At 48.4% G+C, this 21,462-nt stretch overlaps 1 protein-coding gene and 1 long non-coding RNA gene across 4 annotated transcripts in view; both read right to left on the reverse strand.

Annotated features, from left to right (window-relative positions):
* The window catches only part of SLC45A4 (solute carrier family 45 member 4), a 117,671-nt gene extending 113,781 nt beyond the window's left edge, over positions 1 to 3,890 (reverse strand). For all 3 annotated transcript variants that reach the window (XM_082235629.1, XM_082235621.1, XM_082235623.1), the window contains exon 1: positions 3,751 to 3,890. The gene's annotated coding sequence lies outside the window, so the exon portion shown is untranslated. The remainder of the gene's footprint in view (positions 1 to 3,750) is intronic.
* An 8,816-nt stretch (positions 3,891 to 12,706) lies between these two features.
* LOC309539690 lies at positions 12,707 to 20,103 on the reverse strand. Its single transcript, XR_014222956.1, has 2 exons — positions 19,285 to 20,103; positions 12,707 to 13,012 (listed from the first exon to the last, which is right to left on the reverse strand). It is a non-coding gene; the product is annotated as an uncharacterized lncRNA (long non-coding RNA).
* Between the last annotated feature and the right edge of the window lie 1,359 nt (positions 20,104 to 21,462).

The following is a 21,462-nucleotide window of genomic DNA, read 5'->3' on the forward strand; positions in this document are numbered from 1 at the left end:
CCCCTGGCCTCAGAGAAGATAAAGGCCAGTCAGCCCGGTCCCAGGTTGCGGGAGCAACGTCGTTGATGAGCTGTTTCAGCCAGCACCCAGTCCTGTTTCCCCCAGTGTTCCTGTCCCCGCCCGGCTTCCTGCTTCGGACCTCAGGTTAAGGGGTGATATGATAGCCATGTTCAAATATATAAAAGGATGTCACATAGAGGAGGGAGAAAGGTTGTTTTCTGCTGCTCCAGAGAAGCGGACACGGAGCAATGGATCCAAACTACAAGAAAGAAGATTCCACCTAAACATTAGGAAGAACTTCCTGACAGTAAGAGCTGTTCGACAGTGGAATTTGCTGCCAAGGAGTGTGGTGGAGTCTCCTACTTTGGAGGTCTTTAAGCAGAGGCTTGACAACCATATGTCAGGAGTGCTCTGATGGTGTTTCCTGCTTGCCAGGGGGTTGGACTCGATGGCCCTTGTGGTCTCTTCCAACTCTATGATTCCATGATTCTCACCTCGCTCCTTGTGAACTGTTTCCAGCCCAGTGACCCAGGACCGGACTTTGACTACGCCAACGGTAACCTTCCCTCCGGGACTAGCACACCCGCCTTCATCGACTCTCAGTGATGCACCACACAGCTCAGTCTTGCTGACTATCGTGCTCTCATCTCATTAATTTTTCGATCTCTGGTTGCCCTGTCTTTCCATTGACTTTTGCCCACAGGGACATCATCTTGTAGCTCAGGGTGAAAAGCCTTTCGGTGGTGAGGGCCATGTTCCTTCTGGGAAGCCTTCCAGGGGCCACCAGGCACCATCAGGGCTGTCTTAAGCATATCCGGCACTGTGGTGCAAAGCTCCCTCCGGAAACCCCCTGTTTCCCAAAGTTTTTTTTAATAATAATAATACATTTTTATTTATACCTTGCACTTCCCGATTCAAAAACCGGGCTCAGGGCGGCTAACAACAAATTTAAAACACTCCAAAACACTTAATTATAAATTATAAAATGCAGTATAAAAACACGAATAACAATAAAATTCAAAAATCAGTTAGATAATCCCCAGGGCTAGCTGGCTGAATTGGTCCTACTTGAGCCAGCGAGGAGGCCAGGGGAGGCCAGCTGTGGGGTCTCAGAGTGGGTGATCTTCATAGAAGGGGAGAAGGAGGGAAGAGAAGGGAAATAAAAGATCAGGCTGAATTCAAATTAAAGGCCAGGCAGAATAGCTCTGTCTTACAGGCCCAACAGAAGGAGGTTAAATCCTGAAGGGCCCTAGTCTCATGGGACAGAGCATTCCACCAGGTCGGAGCCATCACTGAAAAGGCCCTGGCCCTGGTGGAGGATAGTCTGACTTCCTTAGGGCCCGGGACCTCTAAACTATGGTTATTCAGGGACCTTAAGGTCCTTTGTGGGGAAGACCAGGAGAGGCGATCCAGTAGATATGAGGACCGTAGATAGGGAGGACAGCGCTGCCGGCGGGGCTGGAGGAGGCGGCCAGCGGCTGGAGGGCAGCTCCTCTGACGGGGAAGAGGAGGAGGCTAGATTTCACCCGAAGGCGAGCACTCCTCCTGCGAGTACTCAGGTCTCTCCTTCTCTCAGACCTGCGTCTCTGCAGCTCGGGAGACGTCAGTGGGTTACTAGACCCAGAGGCCGCCTCAATCTATCCTGACCCAACCGGTAGTGGAGCAGCTGTAAGTGATGGCCCAGCTGAAGGCAACGAGGTCATCCCCGCATCTGGAGCCAGGGCAGGCTCAGGCCCCTGACTCGGCCCAGCTGGTGTTTGTTGCAGGGGAACCTGTGCAGGCTGGAACTCTTCAGGATCAGGCCCCAGACTTGGTTCAGATGATGCCTGAGGCAAAGGATCCGGTGCAGACTGGGACTCCTCTGGTTCTGAGTCCGAGCCCGAGTCCCAGGCCATCATCTGTGATTTGTGGCTACCACATCACAGTGCCCGATGCTGAAAACATCCACCGCCTTTCCTTACATGGTGCTGAGCAAGTGATGGAAGCCGATAGCTCTGCAGAAAATTGTCTCGCACCCCCACATCACTTCCCTAAAGGTATTGCAATAAATAATGGGGGAAGTCCCCTCTCTCTCGGCTCAATGATGGGGATCACAGCCTTCATCTTCTTGCCATTTTCCAGGAACCTGGAAATTTCTGGGACTTTCACAAGCACATGGCTTTGGCCATGTGTCCAGGGCAGCTGTTTACCAGCTCCACCTGGTACGTAGGCTGAGACCCTACCTGCCTGTGGACTGCCTTGCCAGAGTGGTGCATGCTCTGGTTATCTCCTGCTTGGACTACTGCAATGCGCTCTACACGGGTCTACCTTTGAAGGTGACCCGGAAACTACAACTAATCCAGAATGCGGCCGCTAGACTGGTGACTGGGAGCGGCCGCCGAGACCACGTAACACCGGTCTTGAAAGACCTACATTGGCTCCCAGTACATTTCCGAACACAATTCAAAGTGTTGGTGCTGACATTTAAAGCCCTAAACGGCCTTGGTCCAGTATATCTGAAGGAGCGTTTCCTCCCCCATCGTTCTGCCTGGACACTGAGGTCCAACTCCGAGGGCCTTCTGGCAGTTCCCTCACTGCGAGAGACCAAGTTACAGGGAACCAGGCAGAGGGCCTTCTCGGTAGTGGCACCCGCCCTGTGGAACGCCCTCCCATCAGATGTCAAAGCGATAAACATCTACCTGACATTCAGAAGACATCTGAAGGGAAGTTTTTAATATGTGACATTTTAGTGTATCTTTCATCTTTGTTGGAAGCCGCCCAGAGTGGCTGGGGAAACCCAGCCAGATGGGCGGGGTACAAATAAATTATTATTATTATTATTATTATTATTATTATTATTATTATTATTATTATTATTATTACAACTCTGCATTTCTTTTAAATTCCTCATGAAAATTCATCAGTATTTTAGTGGCGATTTCCCCTCCTAATACACATGTTTGCAAAGCAATTTGCCCCCAATTGAATACATTTTTGTATGTTAATTTCACTAATATACACATCTATACGAATACTTTACCCCACATCACCTTGCCAACAAAGGTCCATATAGTTAAAGCTATGGTTTTCCCAGTAGTGATGTATGGAAGTGAGAGCTGGACCATAAAGAAGGCTGATCACCGAAGAATTGATGCTTTCGAATTATGGTGCTGGAGGAGACTCTTGAGAGTCCCATGGACTGCAAGAAGACCAAACCTTAAGGAAATCAGCCCTGAGTGCTCACTGGAAGGACAGATCCTGAAGCTGAGGCTCCAGTACTTTGGCCACCTCGTGAGAAGAGAAGACTCCCTGGAAAAGACCCTGATGTTGGGAAAGATGGAGGGCACAAGGAGAAGGGGACGACAGAGGACGAGATGGTTGGACAGTGCTCTCGAAGCTACGAACATGAGTTTGACCAAACTGCGAGGGGCAGTGGAAGACAGGAGTGCCTGGCCTGCCCTGGTCCATGGGGTCACGAAGAGTCGGACACGACTAAACAACAACAACACACATTTTTGTACACATTGCTTAGCGGGAGAGCTGCATTGCAAAATTCAGAGAAGTGCGAATTTTGAAGGGCAGCTGCGTTTTGGTTCACATATTGTTTTAGGAACGTGCAGATTAAGAAAGTTCATCTTTAAATGCAAACTGAAACAAATTTCCTCCCTCTCACTACTTGAGTGGGAGCCATGTGGCAGTTGTAGCATCTAGGCCTGCCTTTATCTCTGAAATATGTGATAAGAAGGCTCTCGTGATGGCAATATAGCTCACCTAGTGCAGAAGAGGAGCCAAGAAGCTCAATAGGCTGATCCCATATGAAGCATCTCAAGGAAGGTCCAAAATCAGAGTTGATTTTCTAGCGGTTGGAAGTTGGCCACCTTCTATTTGTGCACAGATATGTGCCGGGCTCTGTTGTTGGGCAACCTGGTTCTATGGCAACAGTTGCCAAGTGGTCCATGTCCAAGAACAATTCCAGGAGATTCAGGATTCCAGGCCTTCAGAGCTCTGAGACTAGACTCCCCATCAGTACCAATGGGGTCAAGCCAAGAGTAATAATATTTGCTGGCTCACACTGATGTGGGAAAAGAGCCACCTATTTCATTGCCCAAGTGAAAAACAGACTAAAATAAACAGAGTGCGGTGGGTGAGAAAATAGTCTCAAAGTTACGCATAGCTCCGCAAAGGAGTGTGTCCACATCAACTGCCAAATTAATTTGTGCCTTCGTGTTGGGAAGTTGTGGTAGCTCTGATTCTTCCCAGAAGAGGCTTCCATGGCCACAATGAAATGACTTCTCCTTTGGTCTCCTCAGCAGTCCCCAATGAGGACCCACGCAAGGCATTTTTGCTACCTGGGATTGGAACCAGAATGGGAAGATTCCACTCTCTAACACACAGAAGAGAGACATGAAAACAAATAACCAAGTCTTTCAACACCGGGGTAAAACAAAGCCCCCTAGCAGTTGCATTCTGTGCTAGCTGCAGCTTCCAAACCAGGTACAAGGCTAGCTCCCCACACAGTGCATTTACAGTAGTCTAGCCATGGTTAGCATCTCTGGCTGCTTTGTGGAAGGCTCTCTCCAGGGAAACACACCTGGCACCATCATCTGCTTTCCATCGTCTTTTTTGCTCACTCGGGCCTTGGATAACTAAGCTAGCCTCTATGGCCATGTTCACCATAGTCTTAGCCTGCATAACCTAGAGCAGTGATGGCCAAACTTGGCCCTCCAGCCATTTTGGGACTACAATTCCCATCATCCCTGACCACTGGTCCTGTTAGCTAGGGATGATGGGAGTTGCAGTCCCCAAACAGCTGGAGGGCTGAGTTTGGCCATCACTGACCTAGAGGAAGCCAGTCTAACCTCTCTTAGAAGAGCATTCTGCAATAGAGGAGCAGCCACGGAAAAGGATCGCTCTCGTGTCACCTGTGCTTCTGATGTTAATGGGATGGAGAGAAGGTGCATACCCAAAGGACCAAAGAAGGTTCATCTAGAGCAGTGGTTCTCAACCTGTGGGTCCCCAGATGTTGTTGGACTACAACTCCCATCATTCCTAGCCAGCATGACCAGTGGTCAGGGATGATGGGAGTTGTAGTCCAACAACACCTGGGGACCCACAAGTTGAGAACCACTTATCTAGAGAGACATGATAGAGAGGGTTCAAGAGCTGCATTTACTAACCCACCCCTGCAATATAGACCCCATACCCCCTCACTCTTCCCCCCGAGGGTCCTCACTCCCCCCCACAACCAGCCCCCCTAAAAGCAAACAAGCAGAGATCCTTTCTGTCCTTGCAGTATTGGCGAAGAATGACGTGGCACTGAGAACAAATGAGGGGACGGCAGAGCAGCCGCTTTCTTGCCTCTTTGGCTCTCTCCAAGCGCACGCTGAGTGTGCTAAAAATGGCCTGTGAGAGAGGAAGGCGCAGCGATACCATTTAGAGTCTGGGTCAGCCCTGCTGTGTGAGGTTTTGGACGATGGAAAGTTCCAGGGGCCAAGTACAAAACGTCTATAAAAGAAGCCAAGCTCGTTCCTGCAACTTCACCCTGGGATCTGTGTTCGTTGTGAGAGTTAGCTGTGAGATGAAGGGTCCCATTTGGGCAAGGCATAGGCAATCAATGCTCATGGTGTCAATTGCATTCCAGAAGCGCATCAGATGTGTGCTTCCTCACACTTTACGGGGCAATTCCTCCACCACTGTTTCCTGCAGCAACATGCTATGTGTGAATGGTATTTAGCCACATACATGTGCCAAAGGGATGCAAGTGGCGCTGCCGTCTAGACCACGGATCCTCCTGGGCTTGCTGATCAGAAGGTCGGCGGTTCGAATCCCCGCAACGGGGTGAGCTCCCGTTGCTCTGTCCCAGCTCCTGCCAACCTAACAGTTCGAAAACACGCCACTGCAAGTAGATAAATAGGTACCACTGTGGCGGGAAGGTAAACGTCATTTCCATGCACTCTGGTTTCTGTCACAGTGTCCTGTTGCACCAGAAGCGGTTTAGTCCTGCTGGCTGCCTGACTCAAAAAGCTGTCTGTGGACAAACGCCGGCTCCCTCGGTCTGAAAGCGGGATGAGCAGCGCAACCCCATAGTCACCTTTGACTGGATTTGGCCATCCAGGGGTCTTTTACCTTTACAGTTTTGAGAAGGATTTCTAAGGCAGAGGTGGCACCTAGAAGTCAGTCCTAAGTTCTTAACTGTTCTGGCTCATGGATAATTCTTTAGGAACACTTGTGGACAACACATACAACTGATGCCACGTTTTAAGATACACCCACAAGGATAGACCCCCAAAAGCCAGCACTTGGATACAGAACACTACATTGCTGGGTTTGCTTCCTTGACCCAAAGTTGGCCAGAGTTAGGAGGAGGGAGAAAGAGGAAGGACATTTCTCTTGCAGTTGTCAGATTAATGAGCATTTAGCTGGTGTGCAATTGCCATTTAACCAACAAGTAAAGGTAAAGGTAAAGGGACCCCTGACCATTAGGTCCAGTCGTGACCGACTCTGGGGTTGCGGCGCTCATCTCGCATTATTGGCCGAGGGAGCCAGCGTACAACTTGTGGGTCATGTGGACAGCATAACTAAGCCGCTTCTGGCGAACCAGAGCAGCGCACGGAAACGCCGTTTACCTTCCCGCCGGAGCAGTACCTATTGATCTACTTGCACTTTGACGTGCTTTCGAACTGCTAGGTTGGCAGGAGCTGGGACTGAGCAACTGGAGCTCACCCCGTCGTGGGGATTCGAACCGCCAACCTTCTGATCGGCAAGCCCTAGGCTCTGTGGTTTAACTCTGTGGTTTAACCCACAGCACCACCCGTGTCCCTTATCCAACAAGAGGAGGGCGCAAACCTGTTTTGAAAATGTGTGGAATGCTTAACCACCCATAGGTCCTTTGCCTTTGCCTTACCTGCATGTGCCAAGGATCCCTGATTGGCTAGGTTGTCCGACAAGCATGCATTGCATGTTTAGGAATAAGAATGTAAGAAAGTGAGAAGCGCCTGGTGGGTGAGGCGAATGGCGTATCCTGTTCTCACAGAGGCCCAAAACAGACCTAAGAGAAACCAGTAAGCAGGACTGGCAGAGCAGAGGCCTCTCTCCTCCTGTGGTTTCCAGCAACTGATATTCAGAAGTATTGCTGGCTCCGACTGAGAGAGGGGGGCAGAGCAGAGCCCTTGTGGTTCACAGTTTATGAGCTTAAAATGTGGAACGCTATTGTGGCTGCAGCAAACAGGACTGTTGCATGATGTGCAAAAGTGACTCTTTGGCAAGAGTGGAGAGAGCCCTTTTCAGCCCAAGGGTTACATTCCTTTGTAAAGATCTTCCATGGGCCTTATACCACCAGTGGGTGCAACAAAAGTGGTGGGGTCAGCGTCTCTACCTCTGTCGTTCAGCCCGGACACTGAGGTCCAGCTCCAAAGGCCTTCTGGCGGTTCCCTCCCTGCGAGAAGTGAGGTTACAGGGAACCAGGCAGAGGGCCTTCTCGGTGGTAGCACCTGCCCCGTGGAATGCCCTCCCGTCAGATGTCAAGGAAATAAACAACTACAGTGGTACCTCAGATTACAGACACTTCAGGTTACAGATGCTTCAGGTTATAGACTCCACTAACCCAGAAATAGTACCTCGGGTTAAGAACTTTGCTTCAGGATGAGAACAGAAATCACACGGCAGCAGCGGGAGGCCCCATTAGCTAAAGTGGTACCTCAGGGTAAGAACAGTTTCAGGTTAAGAACGGACCTCCAGAACGAATTAAGTTCTTAACCCGAGGTACCACTGTATCTGACTTTTAGAAAGCATCTGAAGGCAGCCCTGTTTAGGGAAGTTTTTAATGTTTGATGTTTTTTCATGTCTTTAATATTCTGTTGGAAGCCGCCCAGAGTGGCTGGGGAAACCCAACCAGGTGGGTGGGGTGTATATATAATAAAGAGGCTTTGTGGGCACCTACAGAAGACCTCAAGGGTGCCCTTTTGCCTATGGGAGCTGTATTGGTGACTCCTGATGCAGCAAATCATTGCTATTGAAGGCTTCCCCTTGTCCAAATCTTTCCTTGGCAATGTCTCTCCCCTCCCCCCATTCTCCTCCTACCCCCCCATGCCCGAATATTATCTTTATGGCTCACGCAGTAAATAGGCGCACATTTCTTGAGATGCAACTTTGTTCTTCTGAGGCATTCATACACTTTAGGTTAATTAGAAACAGCCCGAGCACTGAAACAAGGAAGGAGAGAGCAAAGTGAGGCGGGAGCCTGAATCATACATAGATGATAAAATGACTCTTTTAAGTAAATGGAACAGAACATCCAGCTCCTTCAGAAACTTATAAATTAATGGTAAGTCCAAAGAGAATGCATTAGGCTTGAAGATAATTGGAATTCTGAGCCGCTAGCAAGAAGACAGACAACCCAAGGATGAATTCCTTCCACAAAATAAATTGCCAGGAATACAGCTCTGCATTGTACAGATCAGATTTGCTAAGGACAGAAATGAACGGGGCAGGCGGCGGGCGAGATCAGGCCTTCACTTTGCGAGTATAATTGTGGCTTAATAAAAGGCATCGGAAAATTATTGTGATGGAGCCATAATACAGGCTTGTCAGGGAATTTGGCCAAAGCTCAGCAGCAGAAGTAGTGAAGTAGATCATCACAGAAGGAGGGCAAAAGGGGGTACAGATTTGCATAAAATTTGCACACCTACATTTATCACATTTGTGGCCCCTTACTAGTGGGACACGGGTGGCGCTGTGGGTTAAACCACAGAGCCTAGGACTTGCTGATCAGAAGGTCGGCGGTTCGAATCCCTGCGATGGGGTGAACTCCTGTTGCTCAGTCCCTGCTCCTGCCAACCTAGCAGTTTGAAAGCATGTCAAAGTGCAAGTAGATAAATAGGTACTGCTCTGGCAGGAAGGTAAACGACGTTTCCGTGCGCTGCTCTGGTTTGCCAGAAGCGGCTTAGTCATGCTGGCCACATGACCCGGAAGCTTTACGCCGGCTCCCTCGGCCAATTAGAATAAGAATAAGAATATCTTTATTGTCATTGCCCCCTTCGGGGACAATGAAATTACTTATAAATAAAGGGACCACCTATCCAAATTTACAGGATATCAGCCTCTCTTGAAGTTCACAGCTGGGCAGCAGCATTTATTTTTGGCAGAGGTTGGGGAGCGATAGAATGGTCCATGGAACAGCTATTCTTCACTCTCCCATGGAATGGCATGGAATGGCCAGGCATTCATGATGCTGTTTTATTCTGCTAAGATAAAATGATAGTTTTCAAAAGATAGTCTCTTTTGGAGAGCATCACATCCCTTTTTTTTTGTTTGTTTACTGTTGATGTTCCTTGTCTGTTTCATTGACAATCAGTGAAATGGCAGGCTGTCGATTTGCTAATAAATTGATTTGATGGTGGTTAAAGAGAAGCGGTCTTAAGTCAGCCACATTTCTCTCTGTACACCTGTGTGTGGAGTGCACATATAATGCCCAGCTTCTTGGTGTATGGGCCTTACACTCTATTTCATGGGTAGGCAAACTAAGGCCCGGGGGCCGGATGTGGCCCAATCGCCTTCTAAATCTGGCCCAAAGGCGGTCTGGGAATCAGCGTGTTTTTAGATGAGTAGAACGTGCCTTTTTATTTAAAATGCGTCTCTGGGTTATTTGTGGGTCATAGGAATTCATTCATATTTTTTTCCAAAATATAGTCCAGCCCCCCACAAGGTCTGAGGGACAGGTGGACCGGCCCCTTGCTGAAAATGTTTGCTGACCCCTGCTCTATTCCATACCCTCCAACACCTCTCTGGTGAAAATAGGGACATCCTATTCCATCATCATCATCACCATCACCACCATCATTTTATACCCCACCCATCTGAGTGGGTTCCCCCAGCCACTCTGGGCAGCTACCATGACAGATCTTTTTTTAAAACAAGTACAGGGAAAACATTAAAAAGTGTGATTTGCAACCTGCCATCTAATGTGGCCCTACCTTCTCATCCCCACCTTATTTTGCTATGTCTACATGTAGCTTGCAACAAGAGGAAGCTAAAGGGGTGTGTACAGGGAAGTCAACACATTTAAAAAGAAAAGAAAAGAGAAAGGAGACAGCTGAGCTGGTAATGGTGAAAGCTCCTTGATTGCAAAATAGTTTTGTTTTTCCCCATGAGAAATCGTGTCCTCTTCACAGAGAGCACGTGTTGTGGTGAAATCACTAAGACTGACCTTGCTGTTTGTGTGGGTGGGAAGAAGAAGAGTTTGGATTTGATATCCTGCTTTTTCACTACCCTAAGGAGTCTCAAAGGGACGCGGGTGGCGCTGTGGGTTAAACCACAGAGCCTAGGACTTGCTGATCAGAAGGTCGGCGGTTCGAATCCCCGCGACGGGGTGAGCTCCCATTGCTCAGTCCCTGCTCCTGGCAACCTAGCAGTTCGAAAGCATGTCAAAGTGCAAGTAGATAAATAGGCACCGCTCCAGTAGGAAGGTAAACGGCGTTTCCGTGCGCTGCTTTGGTTCGCCAGAAGCGGCTTAGTCATGCTGGCCGCATAACCCGGAAGCTGGAAGCCGGTTCCCTCAGCCAGTAAAGCGAGATGAGAGCCACAGCCCCAGAGTCGGTCACGACTGGACCTAATGGTCAGGGGTCCCTTTACCTTTAAGGAGTCTCAAAGCGGCCAACGTTCTCCTTTCCCTTCCTCCCCTACAACAAACACTCTGTGAGGTGAGTGGGGCTGAAAGACTTCAGAGAAGTGTGACTAGACCAAGGTCACCCAGCAGCTGCATGTGGAGGAGTGAGGAATCGAACCCAGTTCACCAGATTACAAGTCCATCGCTCTTAACCACTACACCACACTGGCTCTCCCACACTGGGAGCGATTGGATAAACACAACAACCTGATTGGTGGTCCCTCGCTTGCTGGGGTAATTCTGGTCAATGGGATCGTACATGCATTAGCCGAGGGACCTATATACACTGCTGCACATTGCGTTGAGCTTCCTCTTTTCTCCTCGTGCATCGGTTCAATATATATTTAGGGTCTTGCTATGACCTTGCTATGCCGTTGTGGGTCGTCTGTTTTTGGGACAGGGGCCCAGTAGGAATTTTCCCATTTGGCTGAGTGGCTGTTGCCACTTGGGTTTCGCCTGCCGCATAGCAAATCTTCACAACTTTGTAAGGTTTAGCGGTTAGGCATTGGTTCAAGGTGGAGGGGAGGGGAGGTTGTCACAGTCCAGCTCCAAGGGCCTTCTGGCGGTTCCCTCTCTGCGAGAAGTGAGGTTACAGGGAACCAGGCAGAGGGCCTTCTCGGTGGTGGCACCTGCCCTGTGGAAAGCCCTCCCAGCAGATGTCAAGGCAGTAAACAACTATCTGACTTTTAAAAGACAACTGAAGGCGGCCCTGTTTAGGGAAGTTTTTAATGCCTGATGCTGTATTGTTTTTAATATTCAGTTGGAAGCCGCCCAGAGTGGCTGGGGAAACCCAGCCAGATGGGCGGGGTATAAATAAATTATTATTATTATTATTATTATTATTATTATTATTATTATTATTATTGAAGTTTATAAATTCATGTCTCCCGTGGATGGAGAAAAGTTTTTCTCCCTCTCTCATAATGCTAGAAGTTGTGCCCAATCAATGAAGACTCAGGACAGGTAGAAGAAAGTCCTTCTTCACTTGTTGTTGTTGTTGTTGTTGTTTAGTCATTTAATTGTGTCCGACTCTTCGTGACCCCCTGGACCAGAGCACCACAGGCATTCCTGCCTTCCACTGCCTCCCGCAGTTTGGTAAAACACATGCTGGTTGCTTCGAGAACACTATCCAACCATCTTGTCCTCTGTCGTCCCCTTCTCCTTGTGCCCTCAATCTTTCCCAGCATCAGGGTCTTTTCCAGGGAGTCTTCTCTTCTCATGAGGGGGCCAAAGTCTTGGAGCCTCAGCTTCAGGGTCTGTCCTTCCAGTGAGCACTCAGGGCTGATTTCCTTCAGAATGGAGAGGTTGGATCTTCTTGCAGTCCATGGGACTCTCCAGAGTCTCCTCCAGCACCAGAATTCAAAAGCATCCATTATGCGGCGATCAGCCTTCTTTATGATCCAGCTGTCACTTTATGGTCCTTCTTCACTTAGAGCATAATTAATCTGTGGAACTCTCTGCCACAGGAGGCAGTGATGACCACCAACTTGGACGGCTTTAAAAGAGGATTAGACATCTTCGCGGAGGATAAAGCTGTAAACTAGCCGTCAAAGCTACTCTCTGCCTTTGCTATCAGAAGCAGCAACACTTCTGAATACCAGTTGCTGGAAACCACAGGGAGGGAGAGTGCTCCTGTGTTCGAATCCTGCTTGCAGGTTACCACTGTGGGAACAGAATGCTGGACTAGATGGGCATTGGTCTGATCCAGCAGGCACTTATTATGTTCTTGGCTGCAGCTCAGTATGGTGAGGGCATAAAAATGCTTGGGAGGGCCTGAGTTGCGTTGAATTTGTCTTGCGTGAACCTGGGCAGTAGAAGACAGCGAATTTCTCATGTTCATTTGACCCCCAGCAGCAGGTCCCGTGGTTAACATCGTCCGCACAGCTGTATTTATAGGCTGTTCTCTCTTGGTCTTTTCCCAAAGAGATCTCTGGAAGCTCAGGCGATTCCACCAGCAATAATTGCCAAGTGAGAAGAAAATATGTTGACAAGCGTCCCTTGTCATATCACACTTTCAGCACATGCTGAGGACGGAAAGTGCAAACTGATTAGGGAGTTATGGGGAACATTTAACCGACACGCTCGCATTTATTTCGTACACAAACAAATCTCCTTTCTTCACGTCTTCATGGGAAAGCAAGCACCTTTTAAGGTATGGAAAATCTTTCCCCCACCCCAGTTTACCCCAGTTTGTCCTTTAATTCCTTTCATGGAATGTCTGTTCTTCATCGATTTGCAATTTGCACGATAGGAGGAGGTGAAAGAATGGAACTCCTTGGCCATTTTGTTTTTAGCTTATCAAATGGTTGCTTTCTGCCCAGAGGTTGTTTCTGGCAAGCTGGTCCAGGAGGTCAGCTCAGGAAACTGAAACTTAACAGGAGAAAAGAAACGGAAACTTCAGAGGGAACCAGAAACTTAGCAAATCTTTACTTCCCTTCTGTGATTATGAGACTGGGAGTGCCTGTGCGAAAAAAGGTGAATCTGGTAAGCAGGAGAAGAGTGGCTAGAAACCAGTAGAAAGAAGCCTAGTCTTGCAGGGGACCCGAACTCCAGTGACAAAATATATAAACCACATGTCTGAAACCCCAGAGAAAAAGTCCCGAAACCATTTTGTCCCTCCCAAATTGACCTCAAATATTTCTCTGCAAGGTCGAAGGAAAACGGAAAAGCCTCCCCATTGTCTTTTCGTTCACAAATCCTGTCTTAAGGGTATGTCTGTCTGTGTTTGAATAGGGTAAGCCTGTGACCTGGCACAGGAACTAAGTATTTGTCATTACAAAAGACTGGCCAGGCTCCCCAGGGTATCCAATCAAGTGTCCGTTAACAGGTAAAAACAAAACAAAACAACAACAACAAAAAACCCACCACAACAGGTAACCTTCCAGACAGGAGATAAACAACGCACTCAGATTTCTGTTGTAGACCACCCTTTCTGTGATGCAGGTATGATGTATCTGGGGGTAGTCTTGGACTCCAGGGCGGGCAATTTAAAATGTCTATATAAGGACAGGCACACCTTGGTTCTGGGTCCTCCTCCTTTCCTGCGTGTGAGGGGAGCACCCTGTTGCAACAGTTTCAATAAAGATCTGGCTTACTAGCTGCTTTGCTTCTCAATATTCTCTGGTTGGCCTCTGTTATTTTCTCCTACCGATGGAGAACCTGCAAAGGACTCTATAAGGGCTCTTGTGTTCCCCATAAGGGAATAAGGGCAGATTTTTGTTTATTACACTGTGTAGACACCATATTTTCCCCAGTGACTATTGGGAACTATAGTTCGTTAAGAGTGCTGGGTTCTCTGTGACAGGCAAACTACAATTCCTTTGGAAAAGCCCTGTGCTTTAACTGTGTGATGGTGTGCACACAGCCTGGTTTGAGCTAAAATAAGTTGCTTTATTGCTAGGTCTTGGCTGAAGTAGGAAAATAGGTTTCATTTAGGTTTCATTTCACTAGCAACACCCTAGAGGTCCCGGGCCCTAAGGAAGTCATATTAGCCTCAACCAGAGCCAGGGCCTTCTCAACACTGGCTCCGCCTGGGGGAACACTCTGTCTCATGAGACCAGGGCCCTGCAGGATCTGATTTCTTTCCACAGGGCCTGTAAGACAGAGTTGTTCCACTTGGTCTTTGGCTTGGAGCCAATTTGATTCCCTCCCCCTCTTTCTTTTTCCTTTTTCCTTTCTCCTCCTGTGATGAGGCTGCATTTTAATATTTTAATGTTGTATTTTAATCTTGTTTTTAAGTTGTATTCATTCAGCTTGTTTTTATTATTGCTTGTTAGCTGCCCTGAGCCCAGCCTTGGCTGGGGAGGGCGGGGTATAAATAAAAATTATTATTATTATTATTATTAAGGGTGATGCAAAGCAGTCTGGTCCAACTTTTTGAATGGTAAAGAAGCAGTAGATGAGAATGCACCAGGAGGTGCATAGTTGGGACTCAGCTATACAGCAGCAAATAAAACATTTCAAGTGTGTCACAACGTGCATGGTAAAACCGTGACACTAGATGGCGATGGTGAGCTATGGCAAATTCAATATATTTTTTCAAAACTTTTTTTTTAAAAAAAGCATTTTCACAACATTTTAAAAAAATTTGTGTCTAGATTTCACCTCAGTTTCATTAGTTGAGAACTCTATAATGGTTTGTGTCCAGGAGAGACCATGCTCTGGGCAGAGAATGTTTCTGGGCACTATTGAAGAGGGTCAGTTATAGCATCAGCTTATAGGAGCCAAGGGCTTATGTGGTCCAAGACAGGTGTTTGGGATGCAAAATCATAGAGTCATAGAATCTTAGAGTTGGAAGGGACCCTAGGGTCATCTAGTCCAACCCCCAGAAATGCAGGAATCTCAGCTAAAGCATCCATGGCATAGGGAAAAACCTGCCAAGGAAACTGAAAAATATTTTTATGTATGCAGCAATGGCGGCAATAGTCTTAATAGCACAAGGATGGAAGAACGAGGAAATCCCAACCAAAAAACTGTGGCAAGAGAAATTGATGGACTATGCAGAATTGGCAAAATTGACACACAAACGACATGACAAGGATAACTGTGATTTTGAAGATGAATGGGAACCCTTTACAAAGTATTTAAGGAAACAACAAATGAACTGGACTCCTTGGCAGGTTTTGAATAAAAATTCACAAACTTCTTATTGATAACATCTAGACAGATAAATTAAGGATGTGTACAGTTTTGTAACATGCAGAAAATAACATATGTTGATAAACCAGAGAGAGGAGCGGAGGGAAGTCTGGGTGGGGTGGGGAGGGTGGGTATATTTTGGGGAGGGGAGGGGGAAAATGGGGGGGAATTAAGGATGATATGTTTTTTGATAAAATGTTATGTTGAAATGTTATGTTACAGAAATTACGGGGGGGGGCACATCTTTAAAGTTGTTAAATGTTACAAATATTATGCATAAATGTACCCTTTTGACTTGACAGCTCAGGGAAGTTATCTAAAAATCATATAAAATCAACTCCTTTGCCAGTTTCCTTCATTCCACCGCCAATTTGCTTCATTGGCCAAGGAGTTGGAAACCACTTGATCCCTGCCATAATCCCTCAAGTGGGACGTCATGTATTCACAGGAAGGTACTCATAGGTGTCAGTCGCTGGGCAAAGGCACTCCTCCGGACTTGCCCAGGTGCCAGACTATGCAAACCAAAGTTCTATTTTTCCTCTTGTAGTAGGTTCTTAGAATGTACTTCCCAATACATATCCTGTATCCGCCTGTTGCCCCAACACATTCCTCCTATGTTAATCATGTATAACCCTCCCCTTTTCTGATGTAGCAATGATGTAGTGATGGTGCTTAATGAACTGTATGCTGGGATAAGATACAGTGGTGCCCCGCAAGACGAATGCCTCACAAGACGGAAAACTCGCTAGACGAAAGAGTTTTCCATTTTGGAGGTGCTTTGCAAAATGAATTTCCTATGGGCTTGCTTCGCAAGACGACAATGTCTTGCGAGTTCCTGCGGATTTTTTTTCCCTCCCCCCCTTTTTCTAAGCCGCTAAGCAGCTTATCAGCTGATCCGATCAGCAGCTAAGCCGCTAAAAGCCGCTAAAAGCTGCTAATAGCGCTAATCCGCTAATCCTTCAATGGGCTTGCTTCGCAAGACGAAAAAACCGCTAGACGAAGAGAGTCACAGAACAGATTCTTTTCGTCTTGCGAGGCACCACTGTAGAAACTTTTAAAAGTCCTTGTCACCCCATCCTCGGGGTTCAAAATTCCTCTTTGAACCTGTTGCGCAATAAACTTTGGTCTACACCTATTTGCTCCGGTTGGTGGCTGGACTCCTTCCTTTATTCTGCAGTGACCCACGGGCTCTGCCCGAGCAGCTGGATGACTGAGCAGCCTCGCACCTAGATTTTCCCGTAACAGTTTAGATCGGGGTAGTCAACTACTGCATCCTTCTTGATGGTAAAATTTCCTTACCTCCCACCAGTTCTCGATGGAAGAAGGATTCAGCTTGTGCCGTACAACCCCCTACCGCCCACCTAGAATCCTGAAACGCCCACTGGTGGGCGGTAGGGAACAGGTGGACAACCGCTGTTTTAGACTGTCTTAGCTACATAGTTTTAGTGCTAATAAATTCTTGCTAGAAAATAACAATGATAGTAATCATCATCATCACAAGTGTCATTCTTGGGAGCATGTTCCTTGCTCTTGACCTCCCAACCTTATGCACATCTCTTTCTTTCTTTCTTTCTTTCTTTCTTTCTTTCTTTCTTTCTTTCATCGCCATCATATCCCACCTATTTCTCTACGGAGCTCAACGATTCTCCCCCTCCTCATTTAATCCCCCACAACAACCCTTTGAGGTAGCTTAGGCTGAGAGGCAAACGAGCGGCTCAGTCACCCAGGATGCTTCATGGCTGAGTGGAGATTTGAACCCTGGTCTCCCAGGTCTTAGCCCAACGCTCTAAACAATACTGTACACCACACTGACTCCCACTTCAAAGCTAGGTTACTGTAATATAGTTCACAAGGGGCTGCCTTTGGTCAGTCCAGAGGCTTCAGCTGGCCCAGAATGAGGCTGCTGATGGGAGTTCAGATAATATCACACGGACCCTCTCTTGGCTCCCCTAATTGCTGCTTTGCTTCCAGGCTCAATTAAAAGTGCCGGATTTGACTTTTTAAAGCCCTGCATCCCCAGCCAACCCACTACAAACCAGTCTAGGACCTTTCTTCCACACCTCCTTCAGATGCTGCTGCCAGCTGAGCTAAGCTGGGCTTACATGCAGGGGTTTGGAGCATGGGTAGGCAAACTAAGGCCCGGGGGCTGGATCCAGCCCATTTGCCTTCTCAATCTGGCCCACGGATAGTCTGGGAATCAGTATGTTTTTACATGAGTAGAATGTGTCCTTTGATTTAAAATGCATCTCTGGGTTATTTGTGGGGCATAGGAATGCGTTCATTTTTCCCCTCTTCAAAATATAGTCTGCCCCCCCCCATAAGGTTGAAGGGACAGTGGACCAGCCCCCTGCTGAAAACGTTTGCTGACCCCTGGTTTGGGGTGTGGAGGATTTGGCCAAGGCTCCTAGGGGAAGTAAGCCCAGCCTCTTCATTGCTTACTTTTAGCGAAGACAATTGTATTTAGTCACACTTTTTAAGCCTCTTGCTTTATAATGCTAATGCTTCTCACTCTGTATACCTGAAGGAGCATCTCCACCCCCGACACTGAGATCGAGTAATGAGGGTCTTCTGATGGTTCCCTCACTGCGAGAATTGAAGCTACAGGGAACCAGGCGGAGGGCACTTTTGGTAGTGGCGCCCACCCTGTGGAATGCCCTCCCATCATATGTCTAGGTAAAGGGACCCCTGACCATTAGGTCCAGTCGTGGCCGACTCTGGGATTGTGGTGCTCATCTCACTTTATTGGCCTAGGGAGCCAGCGTACAGCTTCCGGGTCATGTGGCCAGCATGACTAAGCCGCTTCTGGCGAACCAGAGCAGCACACGGAAACACGGTTTACCTTCCTGCCGGAGTGGTACCTACTTATCTACTTGTGCTTTGACGTGCTTTCAAACTGCTAGGTTGGCGGGAGCAGGGACCAAGCAACGGGAGCTCACCCCTGAGTAATTATATAACATTTAGAAAACATCTGAAGGCAGCCCTTTTGAAGGTTTGATGTTTTACTATGTTTTTATGTATGCTGGAAGTCACTCAGAGTGGCTTGAAGAACCAAGCCAGACGGGCAGGGTACAAATAAAATATTATTATTATGGGACAACCGCATGGTTTAGCAAATAAAAAAAAGGAGAGAGGGTTTTGGGGCAGCCCCTCTGTGGTTTGTTGGTGTAAAAGGTGCCGATTCCTCACACCTGAAAGTCAACAGCACTTAGGTGACCAGATGCAAAGCTCCCCACACCTTGAATCCTTCTGCAGAACCAGCATTCATTTCATGATCCATTAACCCCATTTGTTTACCACCCAGCCGTCTAATGCGTGTGATAAAAGCCCATAAAAGGAACACGAAGCAAGGAGCTCTTGGCAGGTGTCAGGCGGTGGTGGTGAGAGAAGCTGCAGCAGTGAAAACTCCCCCCTCCTTTTGCACTCCATTTGAACATTCAGCCATCGGACCCTCTGCACCGGGTCCCCTTATTCCAGCACTCAGAACCCCGCTCTCAATTTCACAGGTCGAAGAAACCTACAGCACGCTCCCATTGAGATGCATGCGTGTGTTTACGTTCCTGCCACTCCGCCGTGTCCCATGTGACCTTGCCCAATTCATTCCGAACAGCCTTTATCTAACACACTCGAAGCTGTTATACAATATCAATAACGCAGCTCCCTTTGCCTTGCCTTGCACCAGCAGAGCTCACAGACGTCTGAATTCATCAGCCTTTCATCAGCCCTGAACGGCTGCTATATTTCGGAGAAGGAATTGTGCAGGCTGCTCCTTAAGTGCCATTTCCCTCTTCTTCTTTTTTTTGAAAAGTAGCAAAATATCAGTTCCGGCCAGTTCCACCATCTATGCTAGAAAACACACACACACACACACACACACACACACACACACACACACGTACAGCTCTCGCTCTTTTTCCTTCTGCCTCCACTCATCAACAAAACTGCTTCTGCTCACAGCTGATAGCAGGGGATGGTCATGATAAAGGTAGCTGGTTTTGCTGACTTACCCTTTCTCGCTTCTCTCCCCCCCCCCCAGCAGTGCCAGCAATCACAGTGAGGCAGCTGGCTGAGAAACAGGACCCCCGCTTCCTCTCCTCTCCAAAATCCAGTCCGATCCTGCGGCGCTTGCTTGCTTGCTTGCTTGCTTGCTTGTTTTCCTCTCCCCCCACCATCGTATTGGGTACATCCGCGGACGAGGAAGATGCTCTCCCCTCGCAGCCTTCCCGCTCCCTGATGGATGAGATCAGCACATATTAAGATAAAAAGCAAAATTGCTTGCTTAATGTATGCGCAATGCTTGATGACCCCTAAGGTGACGACAGCATTCAAAGCCCGGTTCTGTCCTGCGACTCAATATTTGCCGATGTCCCTCGTTAAAGTAGGCTAAAAATGAATGTTGCAGGTCTCTCCTTGGGGGCCAGTGGTCCTCAGGCGTGTAGGAAAGGGTGCATAGCTAATTTGAGTAATGTCTAGTGCCATTAGGACTGACTGGCTTTCTGGCACTAAACTCAACTGGAGGCAGATTGCATTAACGTCTAGAAGATCGGGGTGTCCGAAAGGTAAGAGGGCAGACAAGGGGATGGATACGGCCCAAGCATTTCCCTGCTGATGAGTGAGACATCAGTGGCATCCGAGTTATGTGCCCCCAACTCAGCTGTGGCTCTAGCTGCAACATGCTCTCACTGCTGGTGTTTGAAGCTAAGTATATATTGATGCTTTTGAATTATGCTGCTGGAGGAGACTCTTGAGAGTCCCATGGACTGCAAGAAGATCAAACCTATCCATTCTGAAGGAAATCAGCCCTGAGTGCTCACTGGAAGGACAGATCCTGAAGCTGAGGCCAGTGGCGTAGCGTGGGTTCTCAGCACCCGGGGCAAGGCAAGTAATTTGTGCCCCCTAACCCGTGGATTTTAGCACTCGAGTCTCTTCCGTCCCCCCCCCAGATGTTGCGCCAGGTGCGGCAGGTCTCCCGCACCCCCCACGCTACGCCACTGCTCCCACCACAAGTCTTCAGGACAGCCTTCCGAAGGCTGGCGGCGGGAGGAGGTCTCTCCGCCCCACCGCCAGGCTTCGGAGCAGCCTTCCGCTTAATTCCCAGCAAGCAATTAGCAGGCTCGCTCCACCTCCTCCTCCCGGCTTTGCTGCTGCTGCTGCGCGGCTCTTTTCCTCCACCGGCGGCGCGCTGCGCCTTGGAGAGGTTCCCGCTTCCTCGAGGGGGGCCGGCCAAACGCGCCCCCCCAAATGTTGCGCCCGGTGCGGCCGGCACCCCTGGCACCCCCCACGCTACGCCACTGGCTGAGGCTCCAATACTTTGGCCACCTCATGAGAAGAGAAGACTCCCTGGAAAAGACCCTGATGTTGGGAAAGATGGAGGGCACAAGGAGAAGGGGACGACAGAGGGCGAGATGGTTGGACAGTGTTCTCGAAGCTACCAGCATGAGTTTGACGAAACTGTGGGAGGCAGTGGAAGACAGGAGTGCCTGGCATGCTCAGGTCCATGGGGACACGAAGAGTCGGACACGACTAAACGACTAAACAACAACAACAAAATATATGACACCAGCCACAGCCCATATGCAACCTGGAGTTTCTTCAGCAATACGGTTGTTTGATGCATTCCCGGTCAAACCAGCCACCATCCCTTTAGGAAAAGTAAGCTGGGGTGCGTACATCTGAAACAGCCATTGCACATGTGCAGATGAACAGGAGTTCGGGGGATTTCAGATCCTGGAAAACTAATCAGGTAACAGACATCTTAACCAGGTAGGAAGAGCCCTCCTAGATGTTGCAGGATTTAGGGTGGCTGGGATCTTTTTTTTGCATGTGAATCATGTGCTCTAGCCCTGAACCACAGCCCTGCCCTAATGTCACTCCATTTTCATAGAATCATAGAATTGCAGAGTTGGAAGGGACCACAAGGGTCATCTAGCAGCCCAACCCCCTGCAATGCCATTAACTTTTGCCCCACATGGGGCTCGAACCCTTAACTTGGAGATCAAGAGTCTCCTTTTCTACCAACTGAGTTATCCTTTCCCCTTCCACTATGCTGCCCTGATATTCTTGCAGTCTGCACAGTCAGGAGTTGACTGAAGGCAGCGTCGCCTTGCCAGTCCATGGTCAGGGTTGCTCCGGATAACAATACCTTCTGTGTCGCAGCTGTGCCTTTCGAAGCAGAACATGAGCAA

Source organism: Podarcis vaucheri (assembly GCF_965113315.1).
Source record: "Podarcis vaucheri genome assembly, chromosome: 8".
Taxonomy (NCBI): domain Eukaryota; kingdom Metazoa; phylum Chordata; class Lepidosauria; order Squamata; family Lacertidae; genus Podarcis; species Podarcis vaucheri.